The sequence below is a fragment of the Petaurus breviceps genome, unplaced genomic scaffold (assembly GCF_028583685.1).
Source record: "Petaurus breviceps papuanus isolate PSGF00001 unplaced genomic scaffold, PetGlider_PUasm1.0 187, whole genome shotgun sequence".
Taxonomy (NCBI): domain Eukaryota; kingdom Metazoa; phylum Chordata; class Mammalia; order Diprotodontia; family Petauridae; genus Petaurus; species Petaurus breviceps.
In genome coordinates this window covers 18,190,290-18,209,358 of record NW_027185799.1, presented here as the reverse complement: position 1 = coordinate 18,209,358, position 19,069 = coordinate 18,190,290, and the positions used below count along the sequence as shown (strand labels likewise).

The following is a 19,069-nucleotide window of genomic DNA, read 5'->3' as shown; positions in this document are numbered from 1 at the left end:
GAAACATGATACTCAGTTTTGCTGAGTAGGTGACTCTTGGTTTTAATCCCAGCTCCTTGGACCTCCGGAATATCATATTTCAAGCACTTCGATCCCTCAGTGTAGAAGCTGCCAGATCCTGGGTTATCCTGATTGTGTTTCCACAATATTCAAATTGTTTCTTCCTGGCTGGTTGTAATATTCTCTCCTGGGAATTCTGGAACCTGGCTATAATATTCCTAGGAGTTTTCTTTTTAGGATCTTTTTCAGGAGGTGATCGGTGGATTCTTTCAACCTCTATTTTGCCCTCTGGTCCTAAAACATCAGGGCAATGTTTTGTGAGAATTTCTTGAAGGATGATCTCTAGGTTCTTTTTTGATCATGGCTTTCAGGTAGTCCAATTATTTTTAGGTTATCTCTCCTGGATCTATTTTCCAGGTCAGTGGTTTTCCCATGAGATATTTCACATTGCCTTCTATTATTTCATTTGTTTGGATCTGTTTAACAGCATCTTGATTTCTCATAAAAGCATTAGTTTCCATTTGCTCCAATTTAATTCTGAAGCAATGATTCTCCTCATTGAGTTTTTGAGATTCTTTTTCCATCAGGCAAATTCGGCTTTTTAAGGCATTCTTCTCCTCATTGCCTTTTTGGGCCTCCTTTGCCATTTGAATCAGTCTGTATTTTAAGTTATTATTTTCTTCAGTCAGGCTGTTGACTCTCATTTCTTAATTTTCTTGCATTGTTCTCATTTCTCTTCCCAATTTTTCCTCCACTTCTCTTATTTGGTTTTCAAAATCTTTCTTAAGGTCCTCTATGGCCTGTAACCAGTTTGTATTTTCCTTTGAAGCTTTTGGTGCAGGAGTTCTGACTTCACTGTTTTCCTAATGTTCCATGCTTTGCTCCTTTTTGTCTCCAAAATAGGAGTGTATTGTTGGAATCTTCTGTCTGCTTTGTTTCCTTTGCCTGCTCATTTTGCCACTCAATTACTTGACTTTGGGGCTTTTTGCCACAGTAGGTCTCTGCCACCAGACAGGGGAGCTTTCATCCCAAAAGCTGGGGTTTTCTCAGCTGCCAGTGGTATTAGATCAATGCCCTCTCTGAGGTCTCCACACACTCTGGCAAGCTGAACACACACCCCAGAACCTCCACCCCAGACTGCAATCCAGATCCAAGCAGGTTAAAGCAAGAGCGATTACCTCTCATACTGGTGCTTGGTCCCCCTACACTCTGCAGGCCAGTAGCTGAAGCTGCCACCTGGCACTGTGTCTGTGTCTCAGCGGCTTTTTGCCCTGAGGGTAAAAGCCATGTGCTCCCACTTATTGGTCCCAAAGTCCAGACTGTACCGACCTCTCACTTTGTCCTTTGTGTCTATGTGTTGATAAATCTGGAAACGGCCACAGCTGTTGCTGATCTGGAGTCCCTCTGGCCAGTGGCTGGTCAGGCCTGAAAGCCTCAATGTGGAGCTGGGCTCAGCTCCCAGAGAGCTATGCTGGATTCCTGCTGTCTTGCCGGGCTGTCCTCAGCAGGAGGTTAGCTTCTCTGTGTCATTTTGTGGGTTCTGCAGCTCCAAAGTTTGTTTAGAGTCCCCTTTTTACATGGATTGGGGAGGGTGGAAGCCAGAGCTGTGGGAAGGTCGTGCTTCTACTCCGCCATTTTGGCTCTGCCCCCCTCTTAAGAAGGATTTTCAAAACAAAATAAGAATAGTGGAGGAAAAATTGGGAAGAGATATGAGAAAGATGCAAGAAAATTATGAAATGAGAGTCAACAACCTGACTGAAGAAAATAACTCCTTAAAAATAGACTAACTCATATGGCAAAAGAGGCTCAAAAAGCCAATGAAGAGAAGAACGCCTTAAAAAGCCAAATTTGCCAGATGGAAAAATAGAAGGCAATGTGAAATATCTCATTGGGAAAACCACTGACCTGGAAAATAGAATCCACCAATCACCTCCTGAAAAAAATCCCAAAAAGAAAACTCCTAGGAATATTATAGCCAGGTTCTGGAATTTCCAGATCCAGGAGAAAATATTACAAGCAGCCAGGAAGAAACAATTTGAATACAGTGGAAACACAATCAGGATAACTCAGGATCTAGAAGCTTCTACACTGAGGGATCTAAGGTCTTGGAATATGGTCCTGTACCATCTGACTATGTACACATGTATACACATATTCACATATGTATTCATATACCCATATAACCTCATAGATATATAGACATATATGCATATATATATATATATATATATATTTACATTTCTATTCCCTTCAATTATTCTCATACTGAGAAAAGTTTCATAAGTTACAATAATTGTTTGGATGTAAATAGCTCAACTTTGATAAGTTCCTTATGTTTTCTTTTCCCTATTAACTTCCCATGCTTCTCTTGCTTCTTGTATGTGAATGCCAAATTTTCTATTCAACTCTGGTTTTTTCATCGAGAATGCTTGGAAGTCCTCTATTCCACCGAATGACTATATTTTCCTCTGAAACATGATACTCAGTTTTGCTGGGTAGGTGATATTTGGTTTTAATCCCATATCCTTTGCCCTCCAGAATATCATATTCCAAGGCCTTTGATCACTCAGTGTAGAAGCTGCCAGATCCTGAGTTATCCTGATTATGTTTCCACAATATTCAAATTGTTTCTTCCTGGCTGCTTGTAATATTCTCTCCTTGACCTGGGAATTTCAGAACCTATCTATAATATTCCTAGGAGTTTTATTTTTGGGATCTTTTTCAGGAGGTGATCGGTGGATTCTTTCAACCTTTATTTTGCCCTCTGGTTCTAAAACATCAGGGCAGTTTTCCTTGATAATTTCTTGGAGGATGATTTCTAGGTTCTTTCTTTGATCATGGATTTCAGGGAGTCCAATAATTTTTAAATTATCTCTCCTGGGTTTATTTTCCAGGTCAGTGTTTTTTCCAATGAGATATTTCACATTGCCTTCTATTTTTTTTAAGCAATTGGGGTTAAGTAACTTGCTCAAGGTTACAAGGCCAGATGTTTTTGGGTGAGTGCTAAGTGTCTGAGCCCAGATTCGATCCCCAGGTCATTCCGACACTGGAGCCAGTGCTCTTAGTCGCTATGCTACCTGGCCACCCCCATTGCCTTCTATTATTTCATTTGTTTGTATCTGTTTAACAGAATCTTGATTTCTCATAAAGTCCTTAGCTTCCATTTGTCCAATCTAATTCTGAAGGAATGATTCTCCTCAGTGAGCTTTTGAGATTCTTTTTCCATCTGGCAAATTTGGCTTTTTAAAGTATTCTTCTACTCATTTACTTTTTGGGCCTCTTTTGCCATTTGAGTTAGTCTGTTTTTTTAAGGTGATATTTTCCTCAGTCAGGCTGTTGACTATCATTTCATAATGTTCTTGCATCATTCTCATTTCTCTTGCCAATTTTTCCTCCACTTCTTTTATCTGCTTCTTAAAGTTCTCTATGGCTGTAACCAGCTCATATTTTCCTTTGAAGCTTTTGGTGCAGGAGTTCTGACTTCACTGTCTTCCTCCTGTTCCATTCTTTGATCCTTTATGTCCCCCAAATAGGAGTCTAATGTTGGATTCTTCTGTTTGCTTTGCTTCCTCTGCTTGGTAATGTTGCCACTCAATTACTTGACTTTGGGGCTTTTTGCCACAGTAGGACTCTGCTACTAGATGGGGGAGCTTTGTACCAAATACTGGGGTTTTATCAGCTGCCAGAGGTATTATTTGGGAGCCCTCTCTGAAGCCTCCACATGCTCTGGCAAGCTGGTCATGCACCTCAGGATCTCCACCCTAGACAGCAATCCAGATCCAAGCAGGTTAAAGCAAGAGCAATTACCATTCAGACTGGTTGCTTTGTCCCCCTACGGTCTGTAGGCCAGGAGCTGAAGCTGCCATGCGGCTGGCCACTGCACAGCAGCCCTCAGTGGCTTCTTACCCCAGTGGTAAACGCCAACACACTTTCAACTCCTTGGTCGCAAAGTCCACACTACAATGACCTCTCACTTTGTCTTTAGCATCTATGTGTTGATAATTTTGGACCACCACAGCTGCTGGTGATCTGGAGTCCCTCTAGACTGAGGCTGGTTAGACCTGCCCTGGGGTTAAACCCACAGCTTAGAGCTGTGGTTAGCTCCCAGAGCACTGTGTTGGCCGATTCCTGCTGGCCTGCTGGGCTGTCCTCAACAGGAGGTTACCTTCTATGTGTTATTTTGTGGGTTGTAGTTTTGTTATGTATTAATACAATTTCATTTTCACAATCCCTTCTTGAATGTATTTTTTATATTTGCTTCAAAGCAAATAAGAATATTATTGAATGGGGGGGGGGTGCCTAGGCCATGCAGTGAATAGAGCACCAGCCCTTGAGTCAGGAGTACCTGAGTTCAAATCCAGCCTCAGGCACTTAACATTTACTAGCCGTGTGACCTTCAGCAAGTCACTTAACCCCAACTGTCCTGCCCTCCCTCTCCAAAAGGAAAATATATATAGTTGAATGTTAATCTTGCATCTACCTTTTTTAGGGGTGGGGTGGGGTGATAGAGTATAGTATACTGCAGTGCGTTCTTTGAAGCTATGGAAGATTGAAAAAGAAAAAAAAATCAGCCTTCTAACACAGACCAGAATAACCACTGAATCACTGCCACAGAAGCACAAACAATTCAGTCAACTTAACTAAACAAACAAAACTTATTTGGTAGGTGCCAGATATGAGGCAGCAGCTAGGACATACTGTGCCAAATTTCCGACATTAATTAGCAGAAAGATTAGGAGCTGGCAATCAGGTGCACTTTTCTCCCTGTTATGTGTACTACTCAAACCCCGAGGGCCCTCTGGCATAAAAACCAAGGCAAGCACTGTGCTAAACGTTTCACAAATATTATTTTATTTGTTCATAGACAGTAGAGTTAATGAAATTGGATACTCACTCATCACCTCATCAGAGAGGACATTGCTTTTGCCTGGGCTAAGGATCTCTTCATCTCATTGCAGGAACTAAGTGAATCAATCTATTCATTGTATTTATACATAAAAAGACTCCAGACTTTGCCTCCTTCATGGCCTGGTGATGGATGTCCTGCATCTCTAGTGGCAGGGGGAACTGTTGTGACTTGGGTGCCACTGTTCCTTTTCTCTTTCATTTTAAAAACTCCTTGTGCTGAGTCTTCACATCTCTGGATCAGCATAGTGGACATATCAGAGGAGACCAGGAAGTATATTTAGTAGATGTTGAGATGGTAAAATCAAAAGCTTTTGGCAATAGGTTGGAAATGAGGGTCAGGCCCCCATATGGAGAGAGAGTGAGGAACAGAGGATGAATCCTAGAAGTCCTCAGTCAAACAATTAAATATAGTAAATTGAAAGAACACTTTAGCAAGCTCTACATCTTGTCATTTTTCTCAAAGTTGAATACCATTTAATAATAATAGCAATTAGAATACATATAGCACTTCAAGGCTTTCCAAATATTAACACATTTTATATTCACAACACAGGGAGGAAGGTGCTCCTTCCAAGAATTATTGTCCCTAATTTACAGATGAAACTGAAGGAGAGAAATCATAAGTGATTTGCTCAGATAACACTGCTAGTAAGTGACTAAGGCCAGTTTGGAACTCAAGTCTTCCTGACTCCAGGTCCAGTGCTGTAGCTACTTTGGGACCTAATTACATGAAGCAGACCTTGTTGTGATCCTCCTTTTGATGGAACTTCCATTTCAAATACTAATTATCTTCTCTGGCTCTTAATTTTCAAAAAATACTTACCGTCCTTAGCCAAAGCTCTATTTTTTCCTGACAATGGCTAACTAAACAGTAGTAAACAACTCCCACCCCCGTCCAACTATTCTCAACTAGGAAGCTCCAACTCCCTCTTTGTTCTCTTTGTTCTCCATGGCAATGGCTGACGTTAAGCATCAATAAACACACCACAATCTGTATTCTGTTACAGTTGCTAATGTATGTCCTATTTTCCTTAATCATTTGTTAACTACCTGAGGACAATTTATTGAACTTGTCTATTGTACTAATGATTCTGCCTCTTTCCCTGTAAAGACTTCTCCCCTCCTAGCCTTCCCCCCAACTTTCTAAATTGAGAAATAATGCCAAGAAAAATACTCAGACACAATCTAAGACTGATTCAAATATTATCCCTCCCAGGCCATGGAGAGGAAATCTGATAAGGACAGTTATATTACTGGAGAACTACAAAAATCATGCTATGGGAAGACAATGAGTCATTGTCAGTGAGTAGAACATGGAGGAGGTGGTATTAAACTTGACTTTGAAGAATGTGTAAGATTTTGATAGGGCAAAAATGGAAATAAGTTGAGGAGAACATTTGACATGTAGGGATGAAATAGCCAATGCTTCTTGGAGTGATGCCTTGAAATAGATTTCTGAGTAAAATTGCCAGAAAAAAATGGGTTTTTAATGAGGAAGGTTTACCCTGAAATGGGTGGTTCCAATAATGTGCTTATTTATAAGTATTACACTTTAAGAAGTACATAGACAAGACTACCAGGATGGGGAAATGATTAAAGATTATGTAATATATAAATCAGTTGAAAGAACTAGTATTTGAGTACCTCGATGAGATAATATTTTGAGGAGAAATGTGGAAGATGTTTTCCATTTTTAAAACCATCTAGTCTAAACTCCTTCCTTTATAGATAAAGCTTTATTGAGCTCCAGAAATGTAATCCAGAAGTCACACTGAAAGTACGTGATAGGGCCAAGATAAAAATCCAAGTCCTTTGATTACAAAGACAGTATTCATTCAATTGTCCCATATTTCTATCCTACATGATAGAAATATTCAGGTGTGTGAATGGCAGTCATATAGAAGAGGAATTATACTCGTTCTCTTTGGCACATGAAGAAGAACTAGTAAGAATGAGTGGAAGGTACAAAGAAATTTCAGTTTGACACAGGGCAATTTTCTTTTAAATGAGAGCTACTAAAAAATAGAAATGGCTTACCTCTTGTAGTAATGTGTGTTTTCTAATGATGGACATCTTCCAGAAGGAATTATATGACCATTTTTTAGGGATATTATAGATGGGATTCTTTTTTAATCATGGGTTAGTATAAATGGCCTTGGAGGTCTCTTCCTACTCTTAACATTTTGTGATTCTAGATACACTGAATTCTTTTCTCCTATATATTCAGAAGAATGTAGTATTTCTATTTGGGGTAAACACAACACTCCAGACAATCCCTTCAGTACTACTCACAATGTATAATAATTGGCAATGTGGTAAAACAATCTTTTGGGAATTTTTTCCCTATAAAACAAGTTTAAAATATAAAGAATCAAATGTGTGTTTCTAACTAATTATTTCTTTTGTTGGGTGGCTGGTGACTTTCTGAACAAGCATCTTAAAATCTTGGTTTTTAACCTAGATAAATGAACTAATGACATCCTCTCTTGATCCTAGATGTTATAGCAATACCTTTAAACAGCTTTTCATTATTTCAAAGAATTAATGCTCAGGAAAAATCATCACTGATTATATGATCATCTGTCTATCTATCTACCTATGTCTATCTATACACACATATTTCTTTAAATTAGTGAGAGCTATTTTATTAGGCACACAGTTTCCTAGTATGAATTATCACTTCTTAAAATTCATGACCCAAAACTGTTGCTGTATTTTGCTGTGAGATTGACACCTACCATCACGATGGGAAAATATTCTTTTTTTAAGACCTGTTAATTTAACTTATGTAAATTAATTGGCTGAAGGATGAAGTAAGCTTGCAGAATCCCACCATTTGGATTCCTTTATTAACTGAAAAGTCAGGTGTTGAAATACTTTTAAAGCTCTGTTAGTCTGTTCTCTGTTGGTGTAATGTGGGCAGATTCTCACTTGTTAATTATATTGAGTGCAAAGGAGGAGAACAAAATACAGAAAAACTAAGTTGGAAAAAAGAAAATACACAATCAGTACTTTTTGTATAGAAGATGATACCCACAATGAAATATGTAATATGATGCCACAGAACTTTCTCTGTCTCTGACATAGACTCACAGTAAAAAAAAAAAAACTATGATGACAGAGCAGCTTTTCATGTTTTTCCCCCTTAGACAACTTTCTATGTTGAATAAAACAACGGCTCTATAAACTGCTCAGCACTGAGGATTATATAATAATTTCACAAAGTAGTCACCTCAGTCTTTAAAGGGTTCTTATCACCTTCCAAAAGAATTCAAAGTATTTAATCCAGACAACATATTACTTCCCAGTACAGCTCCAACCAAATGTCATCTCCCCCTGCGACCTAACTCTACCCAACTCTCACCACCATATTCTATAATCCTGTAATCCCTGAACCCCCTTATCTCTGGACTGTTGAAATTCTCCTTAGCTTTCAAAACTCAATTCAAACACAGCCTCTTCCCTGAAGTTTTCTCTGATCTTTCCCTCCTCAGACCTTTTGGGGCACTAAGATGTGAATTCTACTATGCCATAGGAGTTTGGTAGGAAGAGAATTGGATTGTGATGAGGAGAGCATTTAAGCTATAGGCAATATGAATGTCAATACTTCTAGGAGTTATAATCTATTTAGCATTAAAGTTCTTATATATTATTTATCTTCACTATTGGGCTATGAGCTCTTAGAGGCCAGAGATTGTCTTATTCACTTTCTATCCAGACCAATGTGCCTAGCACATAAGTTATTTAATAGAGAATTATTGTTGCTGAACTCTCCCATAAACATCATATCTAGTTGTTTCACTCCTTAAAGAAACAATTGAGCATCTGGAAAGTACCCTGCACCTGGAGTCAAGGGAGATCTATGTTTCTACACTAACTAGGTGTGTGACTTTGAGCAAAAGACAATCTCTCTTACTTAAAGCAAAGTCAGTACTAAAGTAATGAACCCATGGGGCAGCGAGGTGGTACAGTGAACAGAGCACTGGTCATGGAGTCAGGAGGACCTGAGTTCAAAACTGGCTTAAGACACTTAACACTTACTAGCCATGTGACCTTGGACAAGTCACTTAACCCCAATTTTCCTGCCTTCCTCCCTCTAAAAAACAAAAAATAAAAAAAGTAGCAAATCGTGGGAGTACAACACAATTGGAGACGTCCCTATAGGAAGGGATCATTTAAAGGTCCACTGATGGTATTGATATTCCTTTAAAGAGGATGATAGGATGGAACCAAATGGCAAGGAAAACAAAAGAGGTGACAAAATCATAGGTAGAAGTGGAAGTTAGTTGAGTTGGGGAGCCACTCTCTTCAAATCCCATCTCTTCTCTCTTTCCCATAGGGTTATTTAGAAAGAGGGCAAAGGTCAGAGTTACAAAATGTGATCTCAGGGTTAGGGTGGTAAATAAATCCTATTCGTAGCCTTGACCCTGACCCTGGTCCTTGGGATACATACCCCAACCCATGCTGGCAACAATGATCCTTCTTCAAAACATTATTAATGTAGGAAAGGGGACATTATGACTTACTGACATTGATAGTGTCCCACAACTGAGAGGGAGAGACAGACAGACAGACTCACAGGCACAGAGAGAGAGAGATATGTTTATGCATGCATGCATGCAGCATTTGTGAAGTGTTTACTATTTGCCAAGTACTGTATAAAGTGCTGGGCACACAGAAAAATACAGACAGTTTAGACAGGGACTCCTAGATGGCCCCATAGACTAGTTCTGCTATACATTTCCTGGCCTCAAGAAATTTATATGCTAATTGGGAAAGTGAGCTTATAAAGAGGAGCTAGAAAGCAGATGAGCTGGAGGGAGACCTGGAAATGAGTAAGATATGGCTAAAGCAGGTGTATCAAAAGCCAAGGAGGTTCCAGAAGATGAAGTCCAATTTTCTGATGGGGAAGAGTGTGGAAGTGATGATAAAGCAGTGATAGCAAGGCTAGAGATGTTTGGGTGCAAAGGCATCAAATGTAGAGGATGCAGGAATAAGGAAGGGAACCTCAGCCCTAGCTGGATGACCACACCATCTACATCCTGTGGGGGATTTCCCTGAAAGTTTTGTCCTCCCTGGTTTGGCCTTCTCCAAATTTCCCTGCAAAACTGGGACTGAGCAGAACTGGGAATAAAATGTGATGATGTGTCCATGTGTGAGCTGAAGGTGACAAGTCAAAAACCTGAATACCATGATATCAAGAACATAATAAAAGAATTTTGTCTAGAACTTTTGAACATACACCCAGAAACCTCAAGTACTAATCCAAAGAATCCCCAGACCACTTCCAGGAAAGTAAACAAACAAGTGAAAACCTATTCTGCAAACTCCAAGATACAGTGATCTAGAAGAATGATAGATTTTGTAAGAAACCAGGAAAAAGACCTTCAAATAAAATGACAGGAAATTCAAATGAGACAAGACTATTCCACATGTATAAGAGTCCACAGAAGGGAATGGAATGTGTTCCATAGAGCAAAGAAAATAAAGATACCACAAAAGATGATACATTTTGAAACTTATTAAGTGCCTGGCACTTGAATGAAAAAATGAAAAAGTATGCATCAAGCACTTATATTGTTCCAAGCACTATACTAAATATATGGTTAAGAGTAACCTGCTCAAAAGATGCAGGATCTCAGTAGCCAAGGCTCCAAGGGAAATTAGACAGGGGTATCTAAGGGGAGGTTCTATTCTTGGTTCCAGGAAAGAGTTCCTGCTTCTTTTTTTTTTTTCTTTTTTTTTTTTTTTGCTTTTTGGAGGGGGGAAGGTAGGACAATTAGGATTAAGTGACTTGCTCAAGGTCACACAGCTAGTTTTTGTGTTAAGTGTCTGAGGTCAGATTTGAACTCAGGTCCTCCTGACTCCAGGGCCAGTCCTCTGTATTCACTGTGCCACCTAGCTGCACCAAGTTTCTGAATTTTTTAATGGAAAAATCCTATGGGCTCTTAGCTAGAAAAGCATGGCAAACCTGCTCTTCCTAGGGGACAATCTATCCCAGTCCTTCAGCAGAGTCTGAAACATTATGCATTATGGATGCATTATGTTAAACTAAGGAAGATCCAGTGGAAACCATGAGCCTGAGAGAAGGATCCCCAGCAAGCGCAATATAATGATACCATGGGAACAAGCCCTTATACATTTCCTGGAAAAACAGCTGTATGAGTTGTTCTTCTTTGTATGTGTACTGGACACACATATTAGTTGTATGTGTCGCTCTTCACCTGTATGCTGCAGCTATGTGTTCCCTATGTATGGGCCTTTCTGTATGTCCACTCTTCTCATTGATGTTTTGCATGTTTGTGGCGAAGCGAGTCCTATGTTTTTGGGAAAACATCCATAATGCTTCAAATGTCACTATTTTCTTTTTTTTATTCTGCCATTTAATTAAATGATTTTTCTTTAAACATGTGTCTTCTGACTGACCATTAAAGATAAACATATTGTTCAGCACATTATTCCTTTAGAAGAGTCAGATCCAGAGAGGACCTTAAACCTAGGTTAGCCTTTCCTTTAGGAGCTCACTTTCAGTTTGTGAGGTGTTCTTAGGTTCTATATGCCTGTAAAGTGTTTTTTTAAATCTTAAAGATTTATATATATATATATATATATGTATGTATATGTGTGTGTGTCTGTGTGTAGGTGTATAGGCTATCATTATTTAAGTTGTTAAAAAGATACTTCTAAAACAATAAAAATTCTTTACATGGGCTACAAATTCTAAAAATTTTCAATGATATTAAAATTATTTTAGCTTGAATTCAATTAAAATCATTTTTAAACATCTACAGTGTGCAATATATTATTTTATACAGCAGGAGTACATGGATCAAATTACAAAATATTTCTACTCTTAAGTAGTTTACATCCCGTATCCTTTATGTATTCTGAACTGTGAAAACAGACTCATATATTTGTATTTTTTTTCTTGATGGTTCTAAGATTAAATAATATGCTTAATTACATGATGATTACTAGTTTATTAAAGTTTGGAAATGTGATATGAAAATGAAAATTCTATTAAAATTATAATCAATTCACCAAATGCCATTGTTATAGACTAAAATTTTACTCTAGTTGTAAAGACCATAAGCAATATTAAGAGAACAGATTAAAATCCTGAATTCTTATGATTAAACAAGAATTAAGTAATTGTTTTCCATAAATATCATCATTAAAAAACTTAGATATGTCTAGTTGGATTTAAAAATACAACCAAATTGTAGAGCAAGGATAACTTGGAACTCCAAATAATGTATAGGAATTGAATGGACAAAAACTGTTAAAAATTCTCACAAGGAAAAGTGAGAATCATAAAAGTCAGAGAAGAGTTTGCTATACAATGTCTGTTGAAGTCATGAAGAATGCTCTATGGTGCAGGACTAAAATAGAGGTGAAATACAGTTAGGAAAAACAATGCAGCCATAATATATTAAATACCCATATTCTCTGATTTTTTTTTTATTTTACTTTTGCCTTAAACTAAAAAAAAGATAGAAAAATCTAGGGGTAACAGCACTGGGAGAAAATGTTGCTATCTGTGAAATAATTTTTTTTGTGGGGAGGGAAAAATTGGATTAGGAAGAGTATTCCAAAATTGTGCAAATGAGTAATATCATAAATAATAAAAAAGGATATAATGTGGTAGAAATTGCATTGACTCTGGAATCAGCTAGCATTGGTTCAAATGCTGCCTCTGTAACTTCTTGCCTATATGCCCTGGCAACAAGTTAATTGTCATTTCTGGGCTTCATTTTCCTTAGTTGCAAAATGAAGTGTCTGGATGAGTTGGCCTCTAAGGTAACTTCCATCTACACATTCTGATCTTGAAAGTCTATAGAATACATAATTATGTTGCAGAATGGAGAGTAAATATCCTTCTCTTTAGCATATATGTGATGGGCGAAGATTAAATTTGTGATACCTTCCTTGCACCTGGGCTCAGAAAACATGTGTGGACGTCAAAGATGTCTACATCATTCAGTCTTTATTATAGACACTAGAGGTTTCTATCCTATGGACAAATGGATTAGGATTAGAGATTTAAAGTAACAAATTACTTTGGTGAGCACCTAGTTCAACCCATTTATTTAAGATATAAAGTTACACTGAAAGAGATTAAATGACTTGCTTGTATCACAAAGGTGGGCAAAAGCCAATTTTCAAAACATGATCCCATGACTCTAAATCCAATCTTCCTTCCTTGATTCCACAATCTTTCTTGTTGTTATTCAGTCATTTCAGTTATGTTCCACTCTTTGTGGACCCATTTGGTGTTTTCTTTGCCATGTCCTTCTCCTGCTCATTTTACAGATAAGGAACCGAGGCAAACATGGTTAAATGACTTGCCCAGGTCAACACAGCTAATAAGTATCTGACACCAGATTTGAGCTCTGCTCTTCCTGATTCCAGGCTGGCACTCTATCCACTGTACCACCTCGTTGCTCCCCATGCTTTCTTAAATAGCTTGTTATCTAACAAGTTCAACATGATGTGAGAACTGACACAGAATCTCTCCACCTGACTTATCACATGGTCTGTCTTCTCTATTGGATTATGGAGCATAGGATTTTGAGCTAAAAGGTATCTTTAGCAAAAATTAGCTAAATCACCTTATTTTACAGAGAAATAAACTGAGTCTTAGGGAGATGAATTGAGTCTAGCAACTTTATTTAAGTAGTAAGTGGAGGAGCCGAGACCTGAACCAAAGTCAAAAACTCATCAATGTGGCATAGTGGATGTAGAGTACTGAGAATGGAAATCAGGAAGACCTGAGTTTAAATCTGATCTCAGTAGACAAAATGATCAATTTAGTGTAAGCTGAGTCAAAAAAAAAAAAGGAAAACATATGTATGCCAACAGGGATAGCATAAGTAAGCTCTTAAAAAAATAACAACCAAAGAATTGTTTTAAAATATACAATGCCATATTACCTAAAATATTTGAAAAGGAAATCCCAACTTCTTTTACTCAGCATCATATTCTGGAATATTGAATACATATACATATATATGTGTATATATATATATGTGTATATATATATATATTTTTTTTTCTCCTACAGTGGGGGCAAAATGTTATGGAAACTCCTTATTTAGTATTTGCTTGTTCCCCCTGTTCATTATGTCCAATATTAAACATTTCCCCATTGTTCTCTGGATATGTGGAAAGTTCAGGCATTTTAGGAAACAAATCAAAAGTCAGATATAGAACTGTATTATTTATAATTACCTGGGATGGATCTTGCCTCATCTCAGAGAAGTGGTTTATTGCCAGTTATAAGCTTTTAAAGCTGGTTTAACCTTTAAGCACCACAGCCCAAATCAATTAAGCTTGACTGGATAAGTCCAATAAAATATGGCTACACTATTAGGCCTCTTCATCATATCCTTTTATGGAACACAGAGGAAAGTCCTGGCCACTGTTGATTCAGTGATACAGGTGGTAGCGCTGGGACCAAATAACCCATACTGGATAACCACTTACAGACTTGATTTTTTTTTTTCCCTTTTAACCTAGGGTGGAAAGAGTAGAGTAGTGGGGAAGCGGGGGTAAAGGAAAGGAAAAGAAGTGTCAGTGATGGTCCCAATTGAACATTGGTGTAGTGGCACCAGAATAAGAGGCAGTCCAGTTTCCACCCCTATTGGACTTCGGAGTGCTAGTAAGTCCTAGAAGAGAGCTGCCGCAAAACAGAATCCTGAAGTCAGGGTTTGGGGGTAGCTACTGTACTACAATGTACTACACTGAAGTGTAGACCACAGATCGGGTACTATCAGGACTATGTAGGAGAGAAAGTATTTCCCAGTAACCTTCCCAGATGTCAGTGCTCTTGGGCAAAGGCTTGTTCAACTCATCTTGGTTGTGGTTCTGCCACTTGCTATAATGGTTGAACTCTCAGCTATGCCCCGAATGGCATAAGGATATGTCACAGTACTGTATTCTGGTCAATTATTCTTACCGATAAGCATTCCTATAGAATGATTCCTTTCTCTCTTTTTCTCCCTGATGTTCTTCAAATTCCTTTTTTCATAGAGATCCTCAATGTTGTGGTTTCCTCAGCACAAATCCTGACATTCATTTTGTAGCAAGCATTATGGAATGGAATAACTCATTCTGTACAGCCCTAGATGGTAGAAGCAAAAGCAATGAGTAGATATTTCAAAGAAAAAAAAAGTTCAATGTCAGCAAAGTCTTTCTAATGATTACAGATATTCTAAAGTGGAATGAGCTGCCTTGAGAAGTGATGGGTTTCCTCCCTCAATGAAAGTCTTCTATCAGAGTCCTGATGACTGATTATCAAGTATATTATTAGGGATTCCATTAGACTCTATGGTCATTGAAGTCCCTTACAAATCTAAATTATGTAATTTTATAATTTATTTCCTTAAGAAATGCAGGCCATAAGTCTTTTTTTTTCCTAGAATAGATTAAAGAACAGCAGCTGAGGGACAGCTAGGTGGCACAGAGAATATAGCACCAGCCCTGGCATCAGGAGGACCTGAGTTCAAATACAGCCACAGACACTTAACACAAAAACTAGCTGTGTGACCTTAGTAGCTTAACCCCAATCGCCCTCCAAAAAGCATAAAAAAAAGAACAACAGCTGAGGTTGAGATGTACTTGCAGTAGACTTTTCTTTGTTTTGATTTAAAAAAAAAGGCGGATTTGAAACTAAGGAGTATGTGAACCACAGGTAGAATTTGGCAGTAAAATGGTGGGCTATTTCTAATAATATATCATTTGCTCTCTGTTTCCAACATGCTCAGCAGTGGCCTGAAAATTCTCTCTTTGCCAATTTTTTTCCTTTGTCATGCTCCATGGGAAAATGATGTTGGCTATGTTCAAAAGATTCCCTGTGAAAATTGTGATTCTGTCATTGACTTGATGTCTCCACTTGAGTAAGTGGAGGTTGAGAAAGATAAGGGAAGTCAGATGTCAGATTTCTGCTATTGCAAAGGGCTAAGAAGTCAAATTTAAAGGGGAAAATCACTAGAGGTAAAATATATGTCTGAGCTGATGTGTAAAGTTCAGCAATGGAGTCAAAATTATTCATCCAATGATACACTTACTCCTACCTCTTTCTAGACATTCTACTCCTTTAATTATCTTCCCAAGAATGTTAAAACCCAACACGTTGAAGTCTAATAATTGGTTACAAAACAGAGCAAGATAACTGTAATTTAGATTTACTGGTTCTATGCCAGTCATGAAAAATGAGAGACTAGAAACTTTTATTTCATTCAAATTCAACTGACCCAACATTCATTGCATACCTACTAAATAAAGACCACTCTCCTAGGATCTAGGAAGGATTTTTAAAAATTAAAAGTGTTTAGCAAGACAGAATCCCTTTCCTCATAGAGCTTTTAATCTAGTAGGGAAATATGGCAATAGAGAAACAACCAAATACAAAGTAATATATGAACTATCCATTAGAAAGGAATAACCGATACATTATTAATAGATTAGGAGCAGAAAGTTATTACTTATTATAAGCAACAAGGAAGGTTTCATGGAGGAGGGGACATTGGCTTAGTCTTAAAAGAAGGGTAAAATTCAGTTAAGTGAAGGGAGATTATTCATGCTCATGCATAGGGAGTATTCTGAGCAGAGCTATGATAGTAGAAAAACAGACTATTTTCAAGGTTAGAGGGGATAATCAAGTTTGACTTGAACATATAGAACAAAGAGGGGAAGAGGATAGGATATGGGTAGAGAAGATAGCATGCTGCTGGATGTTAGAAGACCTCAAATATCAGGGAAAGGAATTTACATTTTACTTGACAGGCCTTAAGGAGTCCTGAATTATTGCCAGTTAAGTGAAATAACTCAAGCTTTGAAATAGAAACAGCAGCATTAAGAAAGCTGTATTAGAGGTGAGATAGTATATATGTAGAGGTAGAAAGATCTATAGGTGGCTCTCAATAGTTCACTTTGGGGGAGAGGGTTAAAGTGGATCTGTAGTAGGGTGGTGATGGTAAAAAGAGAAAGGAGACAGGGGCAGAGCCAAGATGGTAGACTAGAAACAGGACTTCTGTGCAGCTCTAGCTTCTACCTCTTCAAATACATGTAAAAAATGAATCCAAACAAACTTTAGAGCTACAGAACCCACAAAGTAACAGAGAGAAACAAATCTCCCACTGAAGGAAGCCAAGAAGGCATACAGGAAGAGTCTATTGCACCACACTGGGAGGTGAGAACAGTCCCGACCTAGCCTGTGGTTTTAGCGCCAAGGTGGCCCCGATCAGCAATGGCTGAAGCAGACTTCACAAGAGTAAATCACCAGCAGCTGTAGCGATTTTCAGACTTCTCAATCCACAAATACCAAAGACAAAGTAAAAGGTCACTGTGGAACTTTGTTGGAACAGTGAAATCCATGTACAGCTACTACCCCTGGGACAAGAAGTGGGGCAGAGGCACGGTGGCTGCAGCTATTGTCACGTGGCTGCTTCTGGAGCTCCTGGCCTTCAGATTGTAGGGGGCCAAGTGACCATTCACAGAGTAATCGCTCCTGCTCTGACCTGCTTGGATCTGGATTATGGTCTTGGGTGGTGGCTCTGAGGTATGTGACCAGTGATCCAGTGTGTAGGGGTTGTAGAGAGGGCACCCATCTACTAGCTCTGGTAGCAGTAAAAATCCCAGCAATGTGGGACATAGCTCTCTCCATTCTGGAAACAGAGTTCTACAGTGTCAAAGAACTCAAAAGTCAAGTAATTGCCTACCAACATGAGAAGGCAACTGAAGCACAAACAGACAATAGAATCCTTTTTGGAGACAAAAAGGATCAAGGCATGGATCTGGGAGGAAGACATCAAATCAGAACTCCAAGGGGGGCTAGGTGACACAGTGAATAGAGCACTGGCCATGGAGTCAGGAGGACCTGAGTTCAAATTCGGCCTCAGACACTTAACACTTAACTAACTGTGTGACTTTGGGCAACTCACTTGACCCCAATAGTCCTTCAAAAAAAATCATAACTCCTGCATCAAAAGCCTCCAAGAAAAATATGAATAAGTTACAGGCCATGGGGGAGCTCAAGAAGGATTTTGAAAATCAAGTAAGAGAAGTGGAGGAAAAATTTGGAAGAGAAATGATAATGATGCAAGAAAATCATGAAAAAAGAGTCAACAGCCTGCTAAAGGAGACCCAAAACACACTGAAGAAAATTACACCTTGAAAAATAGACTAACTCAAATGGCAAAAGAGGCCCAAAAAGCCAGTGAGGAGAAGAATACCTTAAAAAGCCGAATTTGTCAGATGGAAAAACAATTTCAAAAACTCACTGAAAAGAATAACTCCTTCAAAATTAGATTGGAACAATTGGAAGCTAATTACTTAATGAGAAATCAAGATACTATAAAACAGATCAAAACAAATGAAAAAATAGAAGATAATATGAAATATCTCATTGGAAAAACCACTGACCTGGAAAATAGATCCAGGAGAGGTAATTTTAAAATTATTGGACTACCTGAAAGCCATGATCAAAAAAAGAGTCTAGACACCATCTTTCAAGATATTATTAAAGCAAAATTGCCCTGATATTCTAGAACCAGAGGGCAAAATAGAAATTGAAATCACTCTTGAAAAGTATCCCAAAAAGAAAACTCCTAGGAATATTATAACCAAATTCCAGAGCTCCCAGGTCAAGGAGAAAATACTGCAAACAGTCAGGAAGAAATAATTTGAGTATTATGGAAACACAATCAGGATAACACAAGATCTAGCAGTTTCTATATTAAGGGATTGAAGGGCTTGGAAAATGATGTTCTGGATGTCAAAGGAGCTAGGACTAAAACCAAAAATCACCTACCTAGCAAAACTGATTATAATGCTATAGAGAAAAATATGGTCATTCAATGAAATAGAGTACTTTCAAGCATTCTTGATGAAAAAACCTGAGCTGAACAGAAAATTTAACTTTCAAATACAAGAAGCAAGAGAAGCATGAGAAGGTAAACAGGAAAAAGAAATCATAAGGAACTAATTAAAGTTGAACTATTTACATTCCTACATGGAAAAATGATAATTGTAACTCATAAGACTTTTCTCAGTATGAGAAGTGAAGGAAATAGATATGTATATATACATATATATGTATATATAGGAAGATGTATGAGTGTATAAATATATATGTGAGTGTGGGAAATTACATGTTCGT

General features: G+C 38.1%; 1 long non-coding RNA gene across 1 annotated transcript in view; it reads right to left on the bottom strand.

The window, feature by feature from the left end:
* Positions 1-14,029: 14,029 nt before the first annotated feature.
* Positions 14,030-19,069, bottom strand: part of LOC138163119 (uncharacterized) — a 116,931-nt gene continuing 111,891 nt past the window's right edge. Inside the window, exon 3 of the long non-coding RNA XR_011168800.1 lies at positions 14,030-15,031. This is a non-coding gene — a long non-coding RNA (uncharacterized lncRNA). The remainder of the gene's footprint in view (positions 15,032-19,069) is intronic.